Source organism: Narcine bancroftii, chromosome 7, assembly GCF_036971445.1.
Source record: "Narcine bancroftii isolate sNarBan1 chromosome 7, sNarBan1.hap1, whole genome shotgun sequence".
Lineage (NCBI taxonomy): Eukaryota > Metazoa > Chordata > Chondrichthyes > Torpediniformes > Narcinidae > Narcine > Narcine bancroftii.
In genome coordinates this window covers 190,142,667-190,165,533 of record NC_091475.1, presented here as the reverse complement: position 1 = coordinate 190,165,533, position 22,867 = coordinate 190,142,667, and positions in this window count along the sequence as shown.

The following is a 22,867-nucleotide window of genomic DNA, read 5'->3' as shown; positions in this document are numbered from 1 at the left end:
ACCAGGCTGATGGACGACCTTTATGATGTTGGCTGCCTTCTTGAGGCAGCGTCTCACATAGATGTATTTAGTAGATGGGAGGATGGACCTATGTTTGTCACCTTCTGCATTCCTGGGCAGTCAAATTCCCAAATTGCCTCTGGTGTCAATTGGCGAGCTGATTTTAATGCAGCAGGTCAGAAGGTTCCTTTGCTTGAAGGAACTGGAGGAGTTATAAAGATATCTTCCAGCCATCACAAAAAAAAAGAGCTATTCCATGACTGGGGCTTCAGCCTTCTTGTAGTGAAGAAATTTCTCATGAAGACCCTGTTCCACCACTGTCCACAGAAGAGGGGATCATTGCTTCCGCGTCCACTGATATCTGACTAATAGTCCATGGAAATTAAGTTGGTAGATGCTACCTCCTACCATCAAAACATAGAAATGTAGAAAATAGGAGTGCTGCACTGTCCCTCAGGCCTAATCCCAGAATAGAATAAAATAACGGCTGTTGTGATCACATCAAGACACCACTTTCCTGCCTGCTCTTCATGTGCCTTGAGTCCCCTGAAGTCCAGAGATCTATCTACACCTGAACACAAGAAATAAGAAAAGTAAAAACACGTTGCTGGAGTGTACTTTATGTAGAAAAGATAGATACATAAGCAGCATTTTGGGCTTAAGCCCTTCATCAAGATATGAGAAAAATTTCGGCAGGTGTCTGAACAACATGGTGGGGGGGGGGGGGAAGGAGAGGGGAGGAGCACAGTCTCACAGACAGGAGGTAATAAATGAATAAGGGAGGGAGGACACACCAGCAAACAGGGAGAGGGGGGATGCTCAGTGAATGGAGAGGGAAAGGGGTAGAGAGGTGGAGGAAAGAAGACAGAGGGATGGGAAGAGAGGAAGAACAGGAAGTAGGTGAGCAGAAGCCAATGAAGTTGGACGTTAATGCCATCTGATTGCCGAATGCCCAGATGGATAATTAGGTGATGCTCCTCCTCTTGGTTTGACAGTGCAGGAGGCCATGGACAGACATGTCAGCATGGGAGTGGAGCGCAGAATTGAAAAGCTTGGCCACTGTGATGATGCGGACAGGGTGAAGGTGCTCAGTGAAATGATCTCGCAGTCTGCGCCCAGTCTCTCTGATGTAGAGAAGGCCACAAATAAGAGCAGAACTAGGCCAATCATCCCCTCCAGCTGTTCCCTCATTTCCCAAGGTCATGCCGATCTTCTCTCCCAACACAATTTTCCTGCTCCATTCCCAATTTGATTGAATCATTTAAATACAAATTCAATTGATCATTGTTTCGAATAAAGTCAAATGTTAATCCTCTACAACCTTACAGGCCAGAGGATTCCAATGCTTCATCACAGGCAGCACAGAAACAGGCCCTTCAACACACCATATCTATGATAATCCCAATGATTTGCATTAGGCCAGAGCCTACTATGTCTTGGCAATTCTCTTAAGTTTAGATTTTAAGTTTAAGTTTACTTTTCACGAGATATCTAGTACAATGAGAAGGGTTCTTCTGCAAATAGTCTAACTGATTATCTCCAGCATTACGAATAATGTTTAAAGTATAATTTAGAATTTTAGAATCCAATAAAAAGGAAGATTAATAGTAATTAAGCCTGTGTAGTGTGAATAAAAACTCTCATAACTAGAGAGAGAACAAACACTTTTATTAGCTTATAACTAAGGGTAGGGTCTCACAGTAGTCTTCAGAAGGGTTCTAAGTTTAGGCAGAACACCAGGGTTATAAATGAGTAGATGGGTCGGACCCGGGAGGTGGAGCCAGCCATCAGCACAACGAACTACCAGTGAATCCCAGTTCACTGCAGCCTGTTGGTGCAGACTTTCATACTTTTAAGTCTTCTGCTCAATGGGAGGATGGAGTAGAGAGTGTCTCCAGGGTGTGATCGGCCCTTCAATTTGTTGGCTGCCTTTCCTCGGCAGAGAGTGATGTAGATGGAGTCCATGGAGGGGAGAGAAGTTTACATTATGTTCTGATCTGCATTCTCCACCTCCTGTAGTTTCTTCCGCTCATACCACACTGTTATGTATCCAGTAAGTATGCTTTCAGTGATGCACCTGGAGAAGTTCAGATCCGAGAGGTCTATCTTTCATGTTAAGATTGCCTCGGTCTTGAACATGCTTAATAACTTGGTCTTTATATCTGACTGATTTGGAAAATTCCAAGAATTCTCAAGACTTTGGGAAAAGAAAACCCTCCTTCTCTTAGTCTTAAGTGGGATCAGGCCTCTCATCCAAGATTTTCCAAACAGAGAAAAAGTTTTAACATCAGCCCATTGTGCTTCCTTTGACGATTAAACATTTCTGGTACATTCTCATTCATTCTTTTTAATATTTCATGACAAGAATATTATGTGAATCCTAACAATGATGTAACTTTCTTCCATTTGAACCATATATTCATGTTGCTTTAAACCTCTCATCTAGATTAACAGTTCATTGCACAAAATTGGAATGACAGTGCTCCTGCGGGGTCCAGCTGTCCTGCCGATGGCCATCAGCTCCAAGAAGGCTTTGATGGAGGCCGGTTAATGGAGCCGACGGTGGTTTTATTTGAAATTCCGGTGGCCACTTGGTCTGGCCCAAGATGGCGGTGCTTATGATCGGCAGCAGCCCATGAGGGTTGCAGACTCCGCAGAAGCAGAGGACTGATGCAGGGCACCAGAAAATGAGGAGAACACTGTTGGAGAAGCAGAGGAGACGGCCCTCGGGACAGTGACTATAGCGGCAGACCAGTGAGGGGTTCTGCAGCTGAAGAACACACAAAGGGGCGGGCTGTTAGCGACTCAAGGCGAGGAAGCATGCAGGCTTCTGGTGACTGGGATTTGCACCAGGCTGTGGACTGCTGGAGACTGGCTTGAGACTGACTGAAGGGGGAAGGGGTACCAGGTATTGGAACCGGGACGGGAGAGAGTGCCGAGGGCACTAAAGGTTTCCTGATCATTGTCAGAGATTTGGATCTGGAGCTCGGGCTACTGATGGTTTGTACTGGACTCTGTTGTCTGTGGGGACTGCAGGAGCACTGGAGGTGAATCCACGGACACTCAGTAACTTGGTGCCTAATTACATTGTGGTGATGTGTAATTACACCACTAGGTCACCAGGGGTCATCCCGGTGACCTTGTCTATAAAGCAGTCCAGAGCTACAGTCTAGCCTTCCAGGTTCGTCTTGCAGAGAGACAAGGCCTCTTAGTGTACATATTAGTTTATTAAAGCTGTCTTATACTCACACTTCTGGTGTGGTTATTGTCAGTACAAACATATTGACTGATAACTAATAATGATTCTTAATCTCTGTAGTTTTACCATGAGACAGAATGCACCAGATGTCATTTCTCATGGTCCTTTCTTATCTGTCTTACAGAGTAAAGTCAAGCTCTCTTTCAAAGTGAAATGCCTGCATTTCAAGGCTGTTATCTGATTGCCCAGGCCTATTCTTTATCTCCTTAGAGATGACAATGCATTGCCTTAAGCATTATCCAGGGCTATCAAAAACAACTTGCAAAATTTCATTCATGAACTGATGATGTTTGGATGCAGCATGGCAACGCTCCACGAAAATAAAACAAAATACTTGAAAAGGCTCATAATGCTAAGCAGAGTTTAGTTTATTTATTGAGCATGTCACTCTCCATTTCAACTTTCATTTGAGCCAGCATCCTGGAGTGCAGTATGTAATTTCCAGAATGTGATGTAGTAGATTTCACTTAAACCTGCCCCATTGAAGTGGACATAATTTGAGATTACGTATTGAATTTCAAATGCCAGCCTGAGACATGTATTTATCCATTGGGTTCTGAGCTCTTCTTACCTGTGCAGTATAACTAAATTCAAGATTCTTTTTATTGTCGTGTAATAAAAACAGACCGCTATTGGACAGAATATGCCTTAGTCTGCTGTAAGGCAAGCAGATTCGCCATTGGCAGAAGCTGCTTGAAGCGCCTCTTACATTCAGAGAAAGGAAAGCAAAAGGGAGTCCCCACCCCCCACCCCCCACCAATCTCTTGGTGCCTGCCACATTGAACACCGCCAGTGGGCTGATATCGCCTCAAACCGTGCATCTTGGCGCCTCACAGTTTGGCGGGCAGCAACCTCCTTTGAAGAAGACCGCAGAGCCCACCTCACTGACAAAAGGCAAAGGAGGAAAAACCCAACACCCAACCCCAACCAACCATTTTTCCCCTGCAGCCGCTGCAACCGTGTCTGCCTGTCCCGCATCGGACTTGTCAGCCACAAACGAGCCTGCAGCTGACGTGGACTTTTACCCCCTCCATAAATCTTCGTCCGCGAAGCCAAGCCAAAGAGAAAATGTAATTAGTTATCAAGAGAGAAAAATAGAGGATTAGTTGAGGATTCCTTCTGGAACTGGTGAATTAGCACTTCATGTTTCATGTTCAGGTGGACCCCAGGTCTTTAAATAAATAAAGAAATTACATTCATTTGTTTTTTTTCTCTCCATTTTCATACCCTCTCATTTATAATTTTCTACTAGCGGTCAGCACTCCAATGAAGACAGAAACCATGGGTAGTGGGTAGCAGTCTTGCTTTTGAAATAGTTATATGTGAAGATAAGCTCACTCCAGAGTCTCTGGACTGAGTGCACACTGGGTAGTGCTGAGTAAGGGCTATGTAATTGAACACATGTACAACAGGTGAAAAATAGTGAAAAGATCCACAATTATAAACTGGAATCTTAACTTGAAGCCATGTCAATCAATTAAACCATTAATGTTAATTAAAATAAACTTTCAAATAAGCCACTCACAATCACTGATCTTTCTGTGGAAAGTGGCAGCCCTCTTTAAGCAAATGGCCACGCTAGATGCCCTATTTAAGATCAATGGTTTGTTGTGGGCAGACACCATCGTCAAATCTCGGACTTCATGAAGATTGTCCGGAGTATGTGAGCAGGTGCATTGGAGCAACATTACAGTTCTCCAAGGGATAGATGGCTAAAGAACACCACAATTTTCCCATTGATTTTGCACTCTCCAAAAGGAAGTGCACTCCTGGTTCCGTTTCAAATGACATAGGAACTTATCCCTGATGCAATAGTCAGTTGAGCAGGCAGTATCTGGAAAGAAGAGCCAGGGTTCACTTTCCAGGATAAAAATTGGATGCATCTTGGATTTATTCTTGGTGCCTGAGGTGATAGATAGCCCTCACCCATCAGCAATAAAACACATAGCCAGTGATTACCATAGAAGGAAGATATTGCAGGTGTGAAATGCTGTTAATAAGGGAGCATTTGTGAAGGAAGAGACATTTTTCAGATCAGTGTCCTTTCCGCTGTTCAATAACACAAGAGGGTTATAATTATGGGACCTTGCTGTGAGTGAATTTTTGCATTTCAGAATCAGAATCAGAATTAATTGTCATTAACAAGTCAAGAATTTTTTCATTTTGAGGCAGCGTCACAGTGCAAACATTCATATAAACCACCTTATAAAAATAGTGTATGAAAAGTCAAAGGAATCTGATGGCAGAGGGGAAGAAGCTGTCCTTGTGCCACTGAGTGCTCGTCTTCAGGCTCCTGCACCTTTTCCCGACGGTAGCAAAGTGAAGAGGGCATGACCTGGGTGGTGGGGATCCTTGAGATGGAGGCTGATTTTTTTAAGACATTGCCTCTTGTCGATGTCCCCGATGCCCATGATGTCACAGAATGATTTTTTTCTTGTCCTGAGCATTGGCAGCTTTATACCAAACAGTCATGCAACCAGCCAGAATGCTCTCCACAGTAACAGTGTAGAGGTTATCGACATGGAGTCTCCAGGTCAGATCCTCAAAGATTTTGGCAGCAGTAATTTGAAGTTCTTGACCCTGCCCACTACTGAGCCCTCGATGAGGACTGGGTGACACCACTCAACAAGCTGATCTATCTCCCTCCTGTATGCTTCCTCATTGCCAAAAACTGTGGTGTCATTGGCAAATTTGTAGATAGCTTTGGAATTGTGCCTGGCCACACAGTCATGAGTGTATAGTGAGTAGAGCAGTGGGAAAAGCATGCATTCTTGAGGTATACCTGTGTGGATATTCAGTGAGGAGAAGACATTGTTTCCAATTCGTACTGACTGTGTGTAGTATGGATTATGGAGGGTCATGTGACCTCTCCAATGAGCCTGAGATTGGAAGTGACCTCACCTGCCAATCAATTGTTAGATCTGCCCACAGGGTGAGGCTGACACATGATTGGTCTGAGTAGGTCACGTGATCAGGCCCGCCATTGAAAGTACATGCATGGAGCCTATTTGGTCCATTTTTTTGCTGTCGCCTCAAGACTAGCACTGAAGTCCAGGTTGTTGGCCATGGGTGGGCATCAGAGGGCCAATTGCAATGAGCCCATCCTGGATCCTGTGCTCTGGTTCTTGCTGGAAACTAGGTTAATTTGACATACTTGTTAGTAGTAATTAACTTACTGTTGATTGATGTGCTCTGCCTGTGGGTGGATGGGTATTGTGTGTTTAACCCTTGCATTCTCATTGGAAGTTCAGAATATTTAGCAGCGATATGCTTGCATCCGATGTGTAATATTCAGGTTGGCCTGTGTGAGTGTGTGCTCTTTTGTGAATCCCCTGTGCATAAATAAAGCCCACTATTTGTTGATAACACGAGTCCAGCCTTGATTCTCTTTGAACCCATTGAATCTATTCTTGACCACAAAACTGTGGTCTTCTGATGAAGAAGTTAAGAACCCAGTTGCAGAGGGGGTTTCAGAGTCCCAGGATTTGGTCCTTGTTGACCAGCAGTGAGGGAATAATGGTGTTGTAGGCTGAGCTGTAGTTGATGAAGAGCAGCTGTATGTATGAGTAGCTGTTTTCAAGATCGTCCAGAGCTGAGTGATTGTGAAGCGATTGTGACGATAGGCGAATTGCAGTGGGTCCAGTCCTTTGCTTAGGTATGAGTTAATTACGGACATGACCAACTTCTCAAAGCATTTCATCACAGTCGATATTCATACTACTGGGCAATAGTTGTTGAGGCAGCTCACACTACTCTTCTCGGGCACTCGGATGACTGATGCCCTTTTGAATCAGGTGGGAACCTCTGACTGCAGCAATGAGATGGAAAATGTTCAGTTAGTTGGTTGGTAGATCCAAAAAAAAATTTGTTAGGTTATTTTACTCCATTAGTGGACTTGGGGTTGGATAAGTTTCAGACAGCGTTTATTCGTCTAACATTGACGGTTTCTCGTAAATGTATTGCCTTATCTTGGAAAGATGAAGCGGAGTTAAATGTAGTTCGATGGCATCATGAGTTGAAGTCATGTATCTATATGGAGAAAATAACATATAATTTACATAATAATTATGATTTTTTTTGTTAAGATGTGGACACCGTATATGAAGAATATGAATTTAGTAATATTGTAAATTACTGTATGTTTTTTGTTTATTTTTAATGCTTCCCTTTAGGGATCTGTTGTGGGAGGGGGGAGGGAGTGGGTTTGTTTTACTGTTTTATTATTAGATTACTTATTCTGTAAAAGTCTGATTATTCTTATTGAAAAAATACTAAATAATTTTTTTTTTAAAAAGTTAGTTGGTTGGCACAGATCTTCAGTGTCCCGCCAGATATGCCATCAGGGCTTGACGCCTTGGGAGGGATCACCCTCTTGAATGATGTTCTGATCTCAGGCTCAGAGACAGATGTCACAGGGTCTTCAGGGATTCTCGTAGATGCGGCTGAGTTCTCCTTCTCAAAGTGTTCACCTCATTGGGTAATGAAGCATCACAGCCATCTATGTGCCCTCACCTTGTAGAATGTAATGGCCTGCCCTGCCTAACTGGCGTGTATCTGTTTCTGGAATTGCCACTTCGTTGCGCAGGCTGTTCCTGGACTTTTTATAGAGATCTGGATCCTTGTCCTTAAATGCCCTTGATCTCACCCTCAGCAGGTTGCAAATTTTCTGATTCATCCTAGGCTTCTAGTTGGGGAACACCTGGTATGTACGCGTGGGTACACACTTTAAGACCTGCGTGGACAAGTGTGTCAATGAAGTCAATTCCAAAATGATGCACCAAAATTTTTGTGCAACTCCAAATGAGAAACGAGTTCAGTTTTGATACATTGATCTATTTGCAACACACCAGAGCACTGTCTCAGTGTAATTTTGCCCATGAATTTTGGGAACGATCTGAAGGGGCATAAAATTGAAACAAAGTGTGCTTAATACATTGGTGATATCTATTTTCTAGCCAGATACATTTTTGAAATGGTTAAAATCTAGAAAACAGTGGCGGTCTGCAAGATTCCTAGGATTTCACAGACATTGATAATTAAGATGTTGTGGACGGGTAGAGAAAATATTAAATAAAAGATTAACAGAATTCTAGTCATGATTACCTAAACAATTATAATTTGGAGACTGAACAATGCAAAGGCCAGACACAATACTTTCAGCATTTCCATCCACCTTAAAGGAAAATGCAGTACTGTACACTCTACTGGTCTGGCAAGCCTATGGATGAACGACGCCTATCTGGTGTAGGCTTCATGGTCAAAAACTCCATTGCCTCCAAACTCAAAAACCTCCTGACAGGCCACTCGGACCGGATCATGTCCATGCGACTCCCCCTACAGTCGACAAGGTTGTCTTCCTTGGCGACTTCAACGCTCGTGTCGGCAAAGACTCAGAAACCTGGCCAGGAATCCTGGGCAAGCATGGTGTCGGCAAGTGCAACAACAACGGGAGCCTCCTGTTGGACCTCTGCGCAGAACAGCGGCTTGTCATTACAAACACCCTTTTTCAGCAGAGGGACAGCCTGAAGACTACCTGGATGCATCCCTGATCCAAACACTGGCACCTCCTGGACTACATCCTGGTGCAAGAAAGAGACAAACGAGATGTGCTCCACACCAGGGTCATGACCAGCGCGGAATACCACACTGACAACTGGCTGGTTCGCAGCAAGCTCAACCTTCACTTCAAGCCAAAGTCCAGGAACAGTAAAGCCCCCAGAAAGAGGTTCAATGTTGGAAACTTGCATTCAGACGAAGTGAGAGGAAACTTCCAGACAAACCTCAAAGCAAAGCTCCAGGATGCAATCCGCCTCACAGACTCATACCCTGAAACCCTCTGGGATCAGCTGAAGACTGCCATACTGCAATCCACTGAAGAGGTACTGGGCTTCTCCTCCAGGAAAAACAAGGACTGGTTCGACAAAAACAACCAGGAAATCCAGGAGCTGCTGGTTAAGAAGTGATCTGCCCACCAGGCTCACCTTGCAAAGCCGTCCTGGCCAGAGAAGAAATGAGCCTTCCGTCGCCCATGCAGCCATCTTCAGCGCAAACTCCAGGAGATCCAAAATGAGTGGTGGACTAGCCTCGCCAAACGAACCCAGCTCAGCGCGGACATTGGCGACTTCAGGGTTTTTTACGAGGCTCTAAAGGCTGTGTACGGCTCCTCACCCCAAGTCCAAAGCCTGCTGCGCTGCTCAGATGGCAAAGTCCTCCTCAGCGACAGATCTCCATCCTCAACCGATGGTCAGAACACTTCCAATCTCTTTTCAGTGCCAACCGCTCAGTCCAAGAATCTGCCCTGCTCCAGCTCCCTCAACAGCCCTTAAGGCTAGAGCTGGATGAGGTCCTCACCCGGGAAGAGACATATAAGGCAATTGAACAACTGAAAAGTGGCAAAGCAGCAGGTATGGATGGAATCCCCCCAGAGGTCTGGAAGGATGCCGGCAAAACTCTGCATGCCAAACTGCATGAGTTTTTCAAGCATTGTTGGGACCAAGGACCTTCGTGATGCCATCATCATCACCCTGTACAAAAACAAAGGCGAGAAATCAGACTGCTCAAACTACAAGGGAATCATGCTGCTCTCCATTGCAAGCAAAATCTTCGCTAGGATTCTCCTAAATAGAATAATACCTAGTGTTGCCGAAAATGTTCTCCCAGAATCACAGTGCGGCTTTCGCGCAAACAGAGGAACTACTGACGTGGTCTTTGCCCTCAGACAGCTCCAAGAAAAGTGCAGAGAACAAAACACTCTACATCACCTTTGTGGACCTCACCAAAGCCTTCGACACCGTGAGTAGGAAAGGGCTTTGGCAAATACTAGAGTTCCTCAGCATGGTTATCCAACTGCACGAAAACCAACAAGGTCGGGTCAGATACAGCAATGAGCTCTCTGAACCCTTCTCCATTAATAATGGTGTGAAGCAAGGCTGTGTTCTCACACCAACCCTCTTTTCAATCTTCTTCAGCATGATGCTGAAACAAGCCATGAAAGACCTCAACAATGAAGACGCTGTTTACATCCGGTACTGCACGGATGGCAGTCTCTAAAATCTGAGGCGCCTGCAAGCTCACACCAAGACACAAGAGCAATTTGTCCGTGAACTACTCTTTGCAGACGATGCCACTTTAGTTGCCCATTCAGAGCCAGCTCTTCAGCGCTTGACGTCCTGTTTTGCGGAAACTGCCAAAATGTTTGGCCTGGAAGTCAGCCTGAAGAAAACTGAGGTCCTCCATCAGCCAGCTCCCCACCATGACTACCAACGCCCCCCCACATCTCCATCGGGCACACAAAACTCAGAACGGTCAACCAGTTTACCTATCTCGGCTGCACCATTTCATCGGATGCAAGGATAGACAACGAGATAGACAACAGACTCGCCAAGGCAAATAGCACCTTTGTAAGACTACACAAAAGAGTCTGGAAAAACCTCACAAAGATTAGCATATACAGAGCCGTTGTCATACCCATGCTCCTGTTCGGATCCGAATCATGGGTCCTCTACCGGCATCACCTACGGCTCCTAGAACGCTTCCACCAGCGTTGTCTCTGCTCCATCCTCAATATTCATTGGAGCGACTTCGTCTCCAACATCGAAGTACTCGAGATGGCAGAGGCCGACAGCATCGAATCCACCCTGCTGAAGATCAAACTGCGCTGGGTAGGTCACGTCTCCAGAATGGAGGACCATCGCCTTCCCAAGATCGTGTTATATGGCGAGCTCTCCACTGGCCACCGAGACAGAGGTGCACCAAAGAAAAGGTACAAGGACTGCCTAAAGAAATCTCTTGGTACCTGCCACATTGACCACCGCTAGTGGGCTGATATCGCCTCAAGCCGTGCATCTTGGCACCTCACAGTTCGGCGGGCAGCAACCTCCTTTGAAGAAGACCGCAGAGCCCACCTCACTGACAAAAGACAAAGGAGGAAAAGCCCAACACCCAACCCCAACCAACCAATTTTCCCTTGCAACCGCTGCGACCGTGTCTGCCTGTCCCGCGTCGGACTTGTCAGTCACAAACGAGCCTGCAGCTGACGTGGACATTACCCCTCCATAAATCTTCATCCGCGAAGCCAAGCCAAAGAAAGGAAAATGCAGTACTGTACATCTTTACCAGATTAACACCAGAATTCTGAAGGTTTAATCAAGAGGACCACACAAAATAAGGTTGTGTTTCATAACATTTGCAAGGGTAAGGGGTGCCTTGATCAGAGTTTGAATGATTCCAGGGCATTTGTACAATGTACCTATGTATCGGACAATAAACTCGTGTTGATGATTGTGAAGAAAATGGTAGGGTAGATAGAGACAAGCTGACTCATTAAAATATTTATCTAAAATTAATATTCAAATCTTTTGAAAGCAAAGTTTTGGGCTCCGCAGAAAAAGCATAGTAGTAAAAAGTGAAATCTCTTTCCTTCTGTGGAAATTTATTCCATTTCAGTTGTTCCTTTTGCTAGCTTCATTGTGGTCCTCAGTCTCTGCTTGTATGCCAGGAGTGGAAGAACAGCCAGGATATCAGACTTTCTGAAGTGCAGTTGTGGTATGGCTCGGTCGGCATTCTTCATGGTGGTTGAATGTGTTGGCTCCTCTGGTCTTGCAAGTGACGTATTGGTAGTAGTTTATTAGAGTCTTCTTCAGGTTGGCCTGATTGAGGTCCCTTACAATGATCGGGAAGGCATCAGGATTTGCTGTGTTGTGGCTGCTAAGCACAGGGTTCAGTCCCTCCAGTGCAATCCTGACGTTAGCCTGGAATGGAATACACACTGCGACCAACATGATGGCAATGAACTCCCTTGGCAGGTCGAATGGGCTCTACTTGATCAGCAGATATTACAAGTCAGGGGAGCAGGGCTGGGACATAACCATCAGGCTTTTGCACCATGATGAATTAAAGATGACACAAATGCCAGCTACAGAATAAATTCTCTATTTCCTACATAATAAATTCTGTATTTCCTACAGAATAAATTCTGTATTTCCTACACAATAAATTCTGTAGTTCCTACACAATAAATTCTGTAGTTCCTACAGAATAAATTCAGTAGTTCCTACCCAATAAATTCTGTATTTCCTACACAATAAATTCTGTATTTCCTACACAATAAATTCTGTATTTCCTACACAATAAATTCTGTATTTCCTACACAATAAATTCTGTATTTCCTACACAATAAATTCTGTATTTCCTACACAATAAATTCTGTATTTCCTACAGAATAAATTCTGTATTTCCTACAGAATAAATTCTGTATTTCCTACAGAATTGCAGTAACTATAATTCAAAAGAGCTTCAATGGCTGAAAAGTCCTGTGATTTCTTGTAAAACTCATAATGGTAGGGCATTTTATGATCATAAGGCATAAGATCAGCCCATTGAGTCTGCTCTGCCATTCAAATCATGGCTGATATATTTATCCTCTCAACCCCAATCTCCTGCCCTCTCCCCATAATCTTTGACACCCTTAATCAAGAATCTATACTTTAAATATGCCCAATGACTTGGCTCTATAGCTATCTGTGGCAATGAAATCCACAGATTTACCACCCTCTGGTTGAAATATGTTTTCCTCATCGCTGCTCTAGAAGTACATTCTTTTCGTCTGAAGTGCTCCTGGACTTTCTCACTACCAGAAATATCTTCTCCATAACCTTTAAATATTGGGTAGATTTCAGTGAGATACCCCTCATCCTTCTAAACTCCTGCAAGTATAGGCCTAGAGCCATCAAATGGTTCTTGAACGATAATCCTATCATCACCCGGATCATTAACATAAAGCATTTTAAAATGTTAATAATTCAATGATAATGGAAAACTAACCATTTTCCATTTTTAAAAACAGCTTAGAATGAACAAACTCATTCATTGTCTCTCTGTCCTCCAACTTGATTTAAAAAAAACTGTCAAACCCCGTTTTAAAAGGAACAATTGAAATGGAATAAATTTCCACACCTAGCGTCGCCGAGAATATTCTCCCAGAATCACAGTGCGGCTTTCGCGCAAACAGAGGAACTACTGACATGGTCTTTGCCCTCAGACAGCTCCAAGAAAAGTGCAGAGAACAAAACAAAGGACTCTACATCACCTTTGTTGACCTCACCAATGCCTTCGACACCGTGAGCAGGAAAGGGCTTTGGCAAATACTAGAGCGCATGGTTATCCAACTGCACGAAAACCAACAAGGTCGGGTCAGATACAGCAATGAGCACATGGTTATCCAACTGCACGAAAACCAACAAGGTCGGGTCAGATACAGCAATGAACTCTCTGAACCCTTCTCCATTAACAATGGCGTGAAGCAAGGCTGTGTTCTCGCACCAACCCTCTTTTCAATCTTCTTCAGCATGATGCTGAACCAAGCCATAAAACACCTAAACAATGAAGACGCTGTTTACATCCGGTACCGCACGGATGGCAGTCTCTTCAATCTGAGGCGCCTGCAAGCTCACACCAAGACACAAGAGAAACTTGTCCGTGAACTATTCTTTGCAGACGATGCCGCTTTAGTTGCCCATTCAGAGCCAGCTCTTCAGCGCTTGACGTCCTGCTTTGCGGAAACTGCCAAAATGTTTGGCCTGGAAGTCAGCCTGAAGAAAACTGAGGTCCTCCATCAGCCAGCTCCCCACCATGACTACCAGCACCCCCCCCCCCCCCACATCTCGATCGGGCACACAAAACTCAAAACGGTCAACCAGTTTACCTATCTCGGCTGCACCATTTCATCGGATGCAAGGATCGACAACGAGATAGACAACAGACTCGCCAAGGCAAATAGCGCCTAGAGAGTCTGGAAAAACAACCAACTGAAAAACCTCACAAAGATAAGCGTATACAGAGCCGTTGTCATACCCACACTCCTGTTCGGCTCCGAATCATGGGTCCTCTACCGGCATCACCTACGGCTCCTAGAACGCTTCCATCAGCGTTGTCTCCGCTCCATCCTCAACATTCATCGGAGCACTTTCATCCCTAACGTCGAAGTACTCGAGATGGCAGAGGTCGACAGCATCGAGTCCACGCTGCTGAAGATCCAGCTGCGCTGGGTGGGTCACGTCTCTAGAATGGAGGACCATCGCCTTCCCAAGATCGTGTTATATGGCGAGCTCTCCACTGGCCACCGTGACAGAGGTGCACCAAAGAAAAGGTACAAGGACTGCCTAAAGAAATCTCTTGGTGCCTGCCACATTGACCACCGACAGTGGGCTGATATCGCCTCAAACCGTGCATCTTGGCGCCTCACAGTTCGGCGGGCAGCAACCTCCTTTGAAGAAGACCGCAGAGCCCACCTCACTGACAAAAGACAAAGGAGGAAAAACCCAACACCCAACCCCAACCAACCAATTTTCCCCTGCAACCGCTGCAACCGTGTCTGCCTGTCCCGCATCGGACTTGTCAGCCACAAACGAGCCTGCAGCTGACGTGGACATTTACCCCCTCCATAAATCTTCGTTCGCGAAGCCAAGCCAAAGACTATGCTTTTTCTGCGGAGCCCAAAACTTTGCTTTCAAAAGATTTGAATATTAATTTTAGATAAATATTTTAATGAGTCAGCTTGTCTCTATCTACCCTACCATTTTCTTCACAATCATCAACACGAGTTTATTGTCCGATACATAGGTACAATGTACAAATGCACTGGAATCATTCAAACTCTGATCAAGGCACTCCTTACCCTTGCAAATGTTATGAAACACAACCTTATTTTGTGTGGTCCTCTTGATTAAACCTTCAGAATTCTGGTGTCAATTTGGTAAAGATGTACAGTACTGCATTTTCCTTTAAGGTGGATGGAAATGCTGAAAGTATTGTGTCTGGCCTTTGCATTGTTCAGACTCCAAATTATAATTGTTTAGGTAATCAAGACTAGAATTCTGTTTATCTTTTATTTAATTTTTTTCTCTACCCGTCCACAACATCTTAATTATCAATGTCTGTGAAATCCTAGGAATCTTGCAGACCGCCACTGTTTTCTAGATTTTAACCATTTCAAAAATGTATCTGGCTAGAAAATAGATATCACCAATGTATTAAGCACACTTTGTTTCAATTTTATGCCCATTCAGATCGTTCCCAAAATTCATGGGCAAAATTACACTGAGACAGTGCTCTGGTGTGTTGCAAATAGATCAATGTATCAAAACAGAACTTGTTTCTCATTTGGAGTTGCACAAAAGTTTTGGTGCATCATTTTGGAATTGACTGCTGTGCAGACATCCAAAACTAAACAGGGCCGGGCAGGTTAAAAACAAAAGCATGTTGTTGGGAAGGAGAAGATAGTTTTCTCCTGTATGTCTCTGCATTTCATGTGAGATTCTGAGACCATGTTTTAGTCTGGCGTCTTGAGTGATCTCATGATGCTGCGATCAACAATCACTATATGCTGATCACAATATGCACCGAAGCAAAAAGGTATGTAAAGAGCAGGGAGGAACTAGGAGTAATATTGTTTCTATCATCCCATCCATAGAAAACTGGAACAGGCAGATATTGTTCAAGATATCATTGCCCAGAGCAAATCTTGGATGATCACCCCACTGATGAACCCTGAAAATATTCCAACAAAGATCACTGTTTGCACAAAAGATTCAATTTATTTCAATAACAGGTGAAACATTAATTGTGCAACAGATGTTTGGAAAAGGTGAATCACGGACAGTGCCCTCCATAATGTTTGGGACAAAGATATTTTTTTTTCCCTTATTTCCCCCTGTGCTCCACAGTTTTAAATTTGTAATCAAACAATTCGCATGTGACACAATGATAATTAAAAGATTTATAACAAACATGTACATCAAACTGCAAGAGAAGGAGAACGAGGAAACAAGCTGTAAACCCAAACAAAAATAGGAACAAGATCTAAACATAAAGATAAAGAATGAAACATGGGAAAAGCTATGCTCTAGAACTATGAGAAATACAATAAACATGAGGTTATGCATGATACAATATAATTGGTTACACAGGTTATATATCACGCCCCAAAAGTTAAATAAATGGGACCCAACATTATCAGATAGATGTTTTCGCTGTAAGAAGGAAACGGGAACAATAGTACAAGCAATTTGGGCATGTGAGAAAGTGGAAAAATTTTGGAAAGATCTAAATCAGGAATTAAATAAAATCACAAAAAGTAACATACTAAAAAATCCAGCGATCTTTCTTCTAAGTAATATAAGAACTTGGACTCGATTTGGATGGAGCACAAAAAAGATTTATTATGATAGGAACATAGGAACATAGGAAGTAGGAACAGGAGTAGGCCAAAAATGGCCCATCGAGCTTGCTCCACCATTCAATAAGATCATGGCTGATCTAATTTATGACCTAACTCCACCTACCTGCCTTCTCCCCATATCCCCTAATTCCTCTATCATGTAAAAATTTATCTAACCGAATTTTAAATATGTTTAATAAGGCAGCCTCAACCACTTCCCTGGTTAGAGAATTCCTATCATTCACTACTCTCTGGGAAAAACTATTTTTCTTCATCTCTGTCCTAAATCTACTCCCCCGAATCTTGAGACTGTGTCCTCTCGTTTTAGTTTCCCTGGCTAGCTCAAAAAACCTTCCTACATCTATCCTATCCATACCCTTCATAATCCTATATGTTTCTATAAGATCTCCTCTCATTCTTCTGAACTCGAGCGAATACAATCCTAGATGATTTCATCTTTCATCATAAGTCAACCCCTTCATCCCCGGGATCAACCTAGTAAACCTCCTCTGGACCGTCTCCAAAGCCAGTATATCCTTCCTCAAATATGGAGACCAGAACTGGACACAATACTCCAGGAGCGGTCTCACCAGTACCTTATACAGTTGCAACATTACCTCCCTACTCCTGAATTCAATTCCTCTAGCGATGAAGGCCAACATTCCATTTGCCTTCTTAATAACCTGCTGCACCTGCAACCTAACTTTTTGCGATTCATGCACAAACACTCCCAAGTCCCTCTGCACAGCAGCATGCTGTAGTTTTTCACCCTTTAAATAATATTCATTAAATAAATTAAATGATAGCCTTAGCTGTAGCAAAAAAATGTATTATGTCAACCTGGAAATCAGAAGATAGCCTGAGAGTACAGCAATGGTACATAGAAATGAATAAATGTATTCCATTGGAAAAAATAACATCTAATTTAAGAAATAACATCACAGTATTCTAACAAATTTGGGAACCGTACATGGAACACACAGAGAAGTCCTACCGTGGACCTCCACCGCCTAAAACGACAGAAGGAGAAGAAGACAAAATGAACTGACCCGGTGTGTGGGAGTGGATGACGCAATTTTCTTGTTTACTTTCATTGTGTGAGGACATTGTTGAATGGGTTGAGTGGGTGGGGGGGGGGTGAAGGAGGGAGGGAAGGGAGTGGGGTAAAGGGGAGAAAATGACACTGTGTATATTCAAGAGGGAAATGTTTGTGTGTGTTTTGGTCAGTATGGTTCATAGAGTAAAAAATTTTTAAAAATTAAAAACAATTTGCATGTAATAAAGTGCACATTCCAGATTTTATTCATTTATTTCTATACATTTTGGTTTGACCATGAAGAAATTACACCACTTTTTATTCATGGTCCTTTCATTTCAGGGCACTGTCATGTTTGGGACCTATGGCTTCACAGATGTTTGTGAGTACTCAAGTATAATTGCTTCATTGGTGCAGGTATAAGAGAGCTAGACTTGCTATTTAGCTTTTGATAACCTTTGGAGTCTATAGTTGCCACTTTTCAACACGAAGACCAGAGTTGTTCAGCAACTTAATTTATTATTTTTTATTGGTTTCATGACTAATTTAAACTCGTGCATCCTGAACTTCCCTTGAAGACTAGATTGATCTTTTGCGATGATACGGCACCCTCCATATCCCAAGAACAAACTGCTGGAGTGTCCAATTAAGATGGAATCTTAATCTTTGTTTCCATTTCATTCACTCTGAGTTATTGTGGTGAAACAATCAATTTTAAATAAATTCTGTTTCCAATTTATTCCAAAAGAATAGGTTTACATCTAATGGGTCAAGCTGAAAAGAAATATATATTTGTATATCACACCATATCAGATAGAATGGCTTTTCTGACGTAAACATTACCTTCCTTTTTTTTATCTCAGACAGAAATCCAATTTGCTCTGATTCAAGGTTTTGCTATGGGATTTAAATTTGATTGCTTTGATTTGGGACAATAAACAGACACAAGTTATACAGCATGCTTTACCTTAACATGCTGAATAATTATTGGGAACACATTATGTTCCTGTCGTCCTTACCCCATATTATTAATTGCACAAGATTGCAAATTAATAAAGATATTTTGGATCTGCTATTGGTTCAGAAGATTGCAGTTATTTTCACCTTAGCAGGATTAATTTAACACTGCCAAATAAAAACAGATTATGTAGAAATCAATTAAATAAGAAGTCAATTAATATTGTAAGAAGATGGAAATTAAAGAAAAATTACAACATTCGAGCAAAAATGGGCAAAACCCCTGAATTAGAACAACTTGAATGTGTTGGGCATGGGAAACTATTATCTTCTTGCAGAGCAGGTGGATTCTGAAAACTCTCAGCAGATCTGGCAGCATTTCTGGGGTGGCGGGGGTGGGGGGGCTGGGGGTGAGGATGTGTGTGTGGGGAGAAGAGTTAACAAGGCAACACGGTTAGCCATGCCAGTGGGATTTGGATTCGAATCCGATGCCACCTGAAGGAATTTGTATGTTCTCCCCATGTCTGCTTGGGTTTCTTCTGGATGCTGTGGTTTCCTCCCACTGTTCAAAAACACACTGGGGGTGTAGGTCAGTTGGGTGTATTTGGGTGGCATGGGCTCGTGGGCTGAAAGGACCTGTTAGACTGTGGCATGTTTAAATTTTAAAAAAATATGTTGGAGAAAGGTCTTCAATCTGCAATATTAATTCTGTTTCCCTTCCACACAATTGGTCTGACCTGCTGAACGTTTCCAGACTTTTTTACATTTATTTCAGGTTTCCAGTAACTGGATATTTTTGATCTTCATCATTAAGTATCCACTGAATGTAAACATTCCCATTGGAGACGAATCGTGAAATGCAATTCAATGAACAATTTCCTGCATTTGTACTTATAGCCAACTCAAATAATGACCCTTTTGTGTGTTTAGGTTCTTTTGTTCTATGAGCTGCATTACCCGGGTGATGTTGCCATGCCAGTGATGAGGCGAATAACTTCTGAAAAATGCTGATTTAACATTTTCTGAGCCAGGACTCACAGCAAGTGCTTTAAACATGTGCCAGTGGCAGTTATGATCCATTGATGCACTAGATCTGACTGACCTGAGATTAAAAGTTAATAATCTGACACTAATCAATAGATGAAACTCTCTGCAGTTAATTCCAATGGAGCTGTTAGGTATGTACTATGTTTTATGGGTATGTCTTGGTGTTACTCAAGATTACTGAAGCTACATTGGGCAGCATTTTATAATTTTATTTGTTTGAATTTTTGAGGATACTTTACAAACATCCAAGCAGGCGAGAAAGGAGATTGTTGGGATAATTGGGGGGGGGGGGGTGGTAGGGTAAAAGGGTTGGGCAGGAGGGGTATTTACAAAAGAAACCAGATTGTGTTACAATACCATTCTCATTTAATTTAAAAAGCCAAGAATCAACCAACAGATGTGACTCCCTTAAAGGGCAGATGGGAAAGTAATGATCATCTAAAAACAGTCTTGGTTCTGATGAAATGTCATTGGACTAGGGAGCTGCCTTTGTTTTTCTCTCTCCCCGGATGCTGATTGGATTGCAGAATACCTCTGACACTTTCTGTTTCTACGTCAAAGCAGAAATGTGGTCGTCGAGGACAAGTGTGGCGCTGGATGGGGGTAGATGAGCAAAGGGAAAACTTGACAGAAAACCTCAAGCCTTGAGATTCCTGATAACTGCCAGCACGTCAAGGTAGTTGCCATTTTTATCTACCCTTGTAGGCTGAGGTTCTTTTCACCAGCCCATCCTTGCTCTAATTTCTAGCCTCTCTCCTTCCACACTCAATTTGCCACCTTGCTGTTCACTTTCTGGGTTGAGTCAGCCTGGAGTTCAGGCTCAGACCACCAGGTGGCACATTTTTCTGCTGTTCAGGTTAAATGGAGGCCATATTTTAACTGCAAAGTATTAACCTTATATTTGCAGTTTTCCCAATATCCACTTCTAGCTGAAAAGCAGAGCCTCTTCATTAATCTGGTCTCCTAGGTGGTTAAATTCCTTCCTACTCCACTGCTGGCACCAGGGGTTGATGACAGACCTTCCATTTAGTGATGTTGACTGGTCCTGTTGTTCTCTCCAATAATATTGAATCATGCATAAAATTAGTTATTACAATAGCTGTCACATTCCTTCACAAACACTGGATCCTATAAAGTGCTCCTTTTGAATTTAGTCTCCAAATATGAAATCCTCTTTTGTCTGCCCTGATAATCCATGGCCCCTGACCAGCTCTTTTCCTTTTGCTCACCTACCCCCATCAGCACCACACATGTCCTCAATGACCACATTTCTGCAATTAATTCTCACTAATAATGGGACACTGATGGTCAGTTGCCCTGCTTCAGGCTCTTGCCCCCTCTCTTTCCTCCAAATATTATTAACATTATTTTGGTGCAGCTCCATTGGGTGCAGCTGAAAGTGTTTGTCATAAGAAAACAATCCCAATAAAAACTGACATGTTTCTCATATCAACTACTATTTTATAACAGGATGTATAAGCCAAATGATTACATCAGAGGATGTGGATCATGTCACTGTATTGCCTTCTTCATGTTTGTGGATGGATGATTGAGTTATTATCTGTCTCATCATCTGTCTGGGGACACTATGGTGTGGTTTCGATTTTCACATCTGCCGTGATTTTTGACAATGTGGATTAGAGTTGTCATCGACATGATGATGAGGTATCAGTCGTGCAGACATTGCAGACGCATGATTTTCGTTCGTTACTAAATAACCAGAGATGTTAACCTTTTTGCCCAAATGGACATGTAACCAGCAATTGCTGATCATTGTCCTTCAAAGAGGGCAATAATTCTAAGTTTCAGTATCAAGCCTTCAAGATGAAGCATCGTATTAGTGGATGATAGGTGAATAAAGGTTGCACCAGTCTTGGGATCTTTTTGGAAAAGTGCTAAAACTTGGTTGTATTTGAGTAGGAATCTTCTTTGGTTGGGGGGGGGGGTTGATGCGGGTGGAATCACCAACTTGATGAGATGTCAGAGGACATCGCCATGCAGGAGTTTCCCAACCAAATGCAGGAGCAATTTTGACCAACATCTGGTTGAATGGGTTGTCATGACCTGCTTGATTATGGGGATGTCTAACCTCTCACCATGCTTTTGGAACACCCAAGATTCAGAGCTCTTGGTGATTTACTACCCATTGTTCTATGTGAACAGTTTCTATAGCCGTTCAGGGCTAGATGATGAAACAATTCCAGGAGAATCCCAGCAGACAGTTATTGTTAAACTCCCTTCCACTCTATAGTTAGCACTGGGGCTTATGGAGGAATAAGGGTCATTGTTCATTGTAACTGATGATATTTGGAACTTGTGTTTTGTCCTCCTCTCCAATAATACCAATTCTAAAGTCGCCAGCAGGGTTTTTGTAGACCAGTTGTGAAAAATGGAGCAGGTTCTGCATCTGTTTGCCTTTAATATTATTCTGCACTATAATTTAACCAAGCATATGCTATCTAGCACTTAAATAAACTTGCACCATCATTTAAAATGTGAACCACTATCACTCACTTTTGCAAAACAAAATCACATTCTATTTCAAAGATTGTATTTTTGAAATTGTTGTTCTGTGATAAAATATTATTGATCGTTCTCATATGAATCACTCGTTGTTGTTCATCTACTTTGCATTCCTTGTAAAATTCCTGACTTCTATTCGGTTGTCTTCCCAATTGGTCACCATCCTGACTGCTTCCTTCTTTCCTCTTCCTTTCTCTTTCCTCCCTACTCTTCCAATTCCTTCTTGTGCTTTCACAGTAAAGGGTCTGGCAGGAAGGAAGGATGCAAATAGAAATGGAGATTGAGAGGTTGATTATTTCCTTCATTGTATAATGTTTGGAGAAGTAAATACAGAAGTAAGGAAGCTATACTTAAGTTAGAGCAGCGAGATGATGTATGGAATACTGTGTATAATATAGGGTCTCATTCGTTAAAGGAGCATGTGAGTACATTGTACTAACACCTAGAAGGGCAAAATGGTTTTTGGAGGAAAAGTGACATAGTCTAGGCTTGTACCTGCTGGAGTCTAGAAGAGTAATGGCAGATACATGAAGGACCCTGAGGGGTGTTGACAGTGAGGTTTTGAAGGATAATCTAGTTCTTAGAGTTAATGTTTAAAAATAAGGATCACACATTAAATATAGAAATCAATTCATTTTTTTTCTCTCAGACAGCTACAGGTCTTTGGACCTCTCTGAAAAGTGGTGGAAGTGCAACCTTTTATTTAAGATTGGGAGATCAGGAACTGATAAGCAAGGAAGTGATATACTAATACAACTGAGGATCTAAATGATTACATCTGGGCTGTTACAGACTTTATCAGAACAGCTGTGGCCCAAGTGTTTCCCTA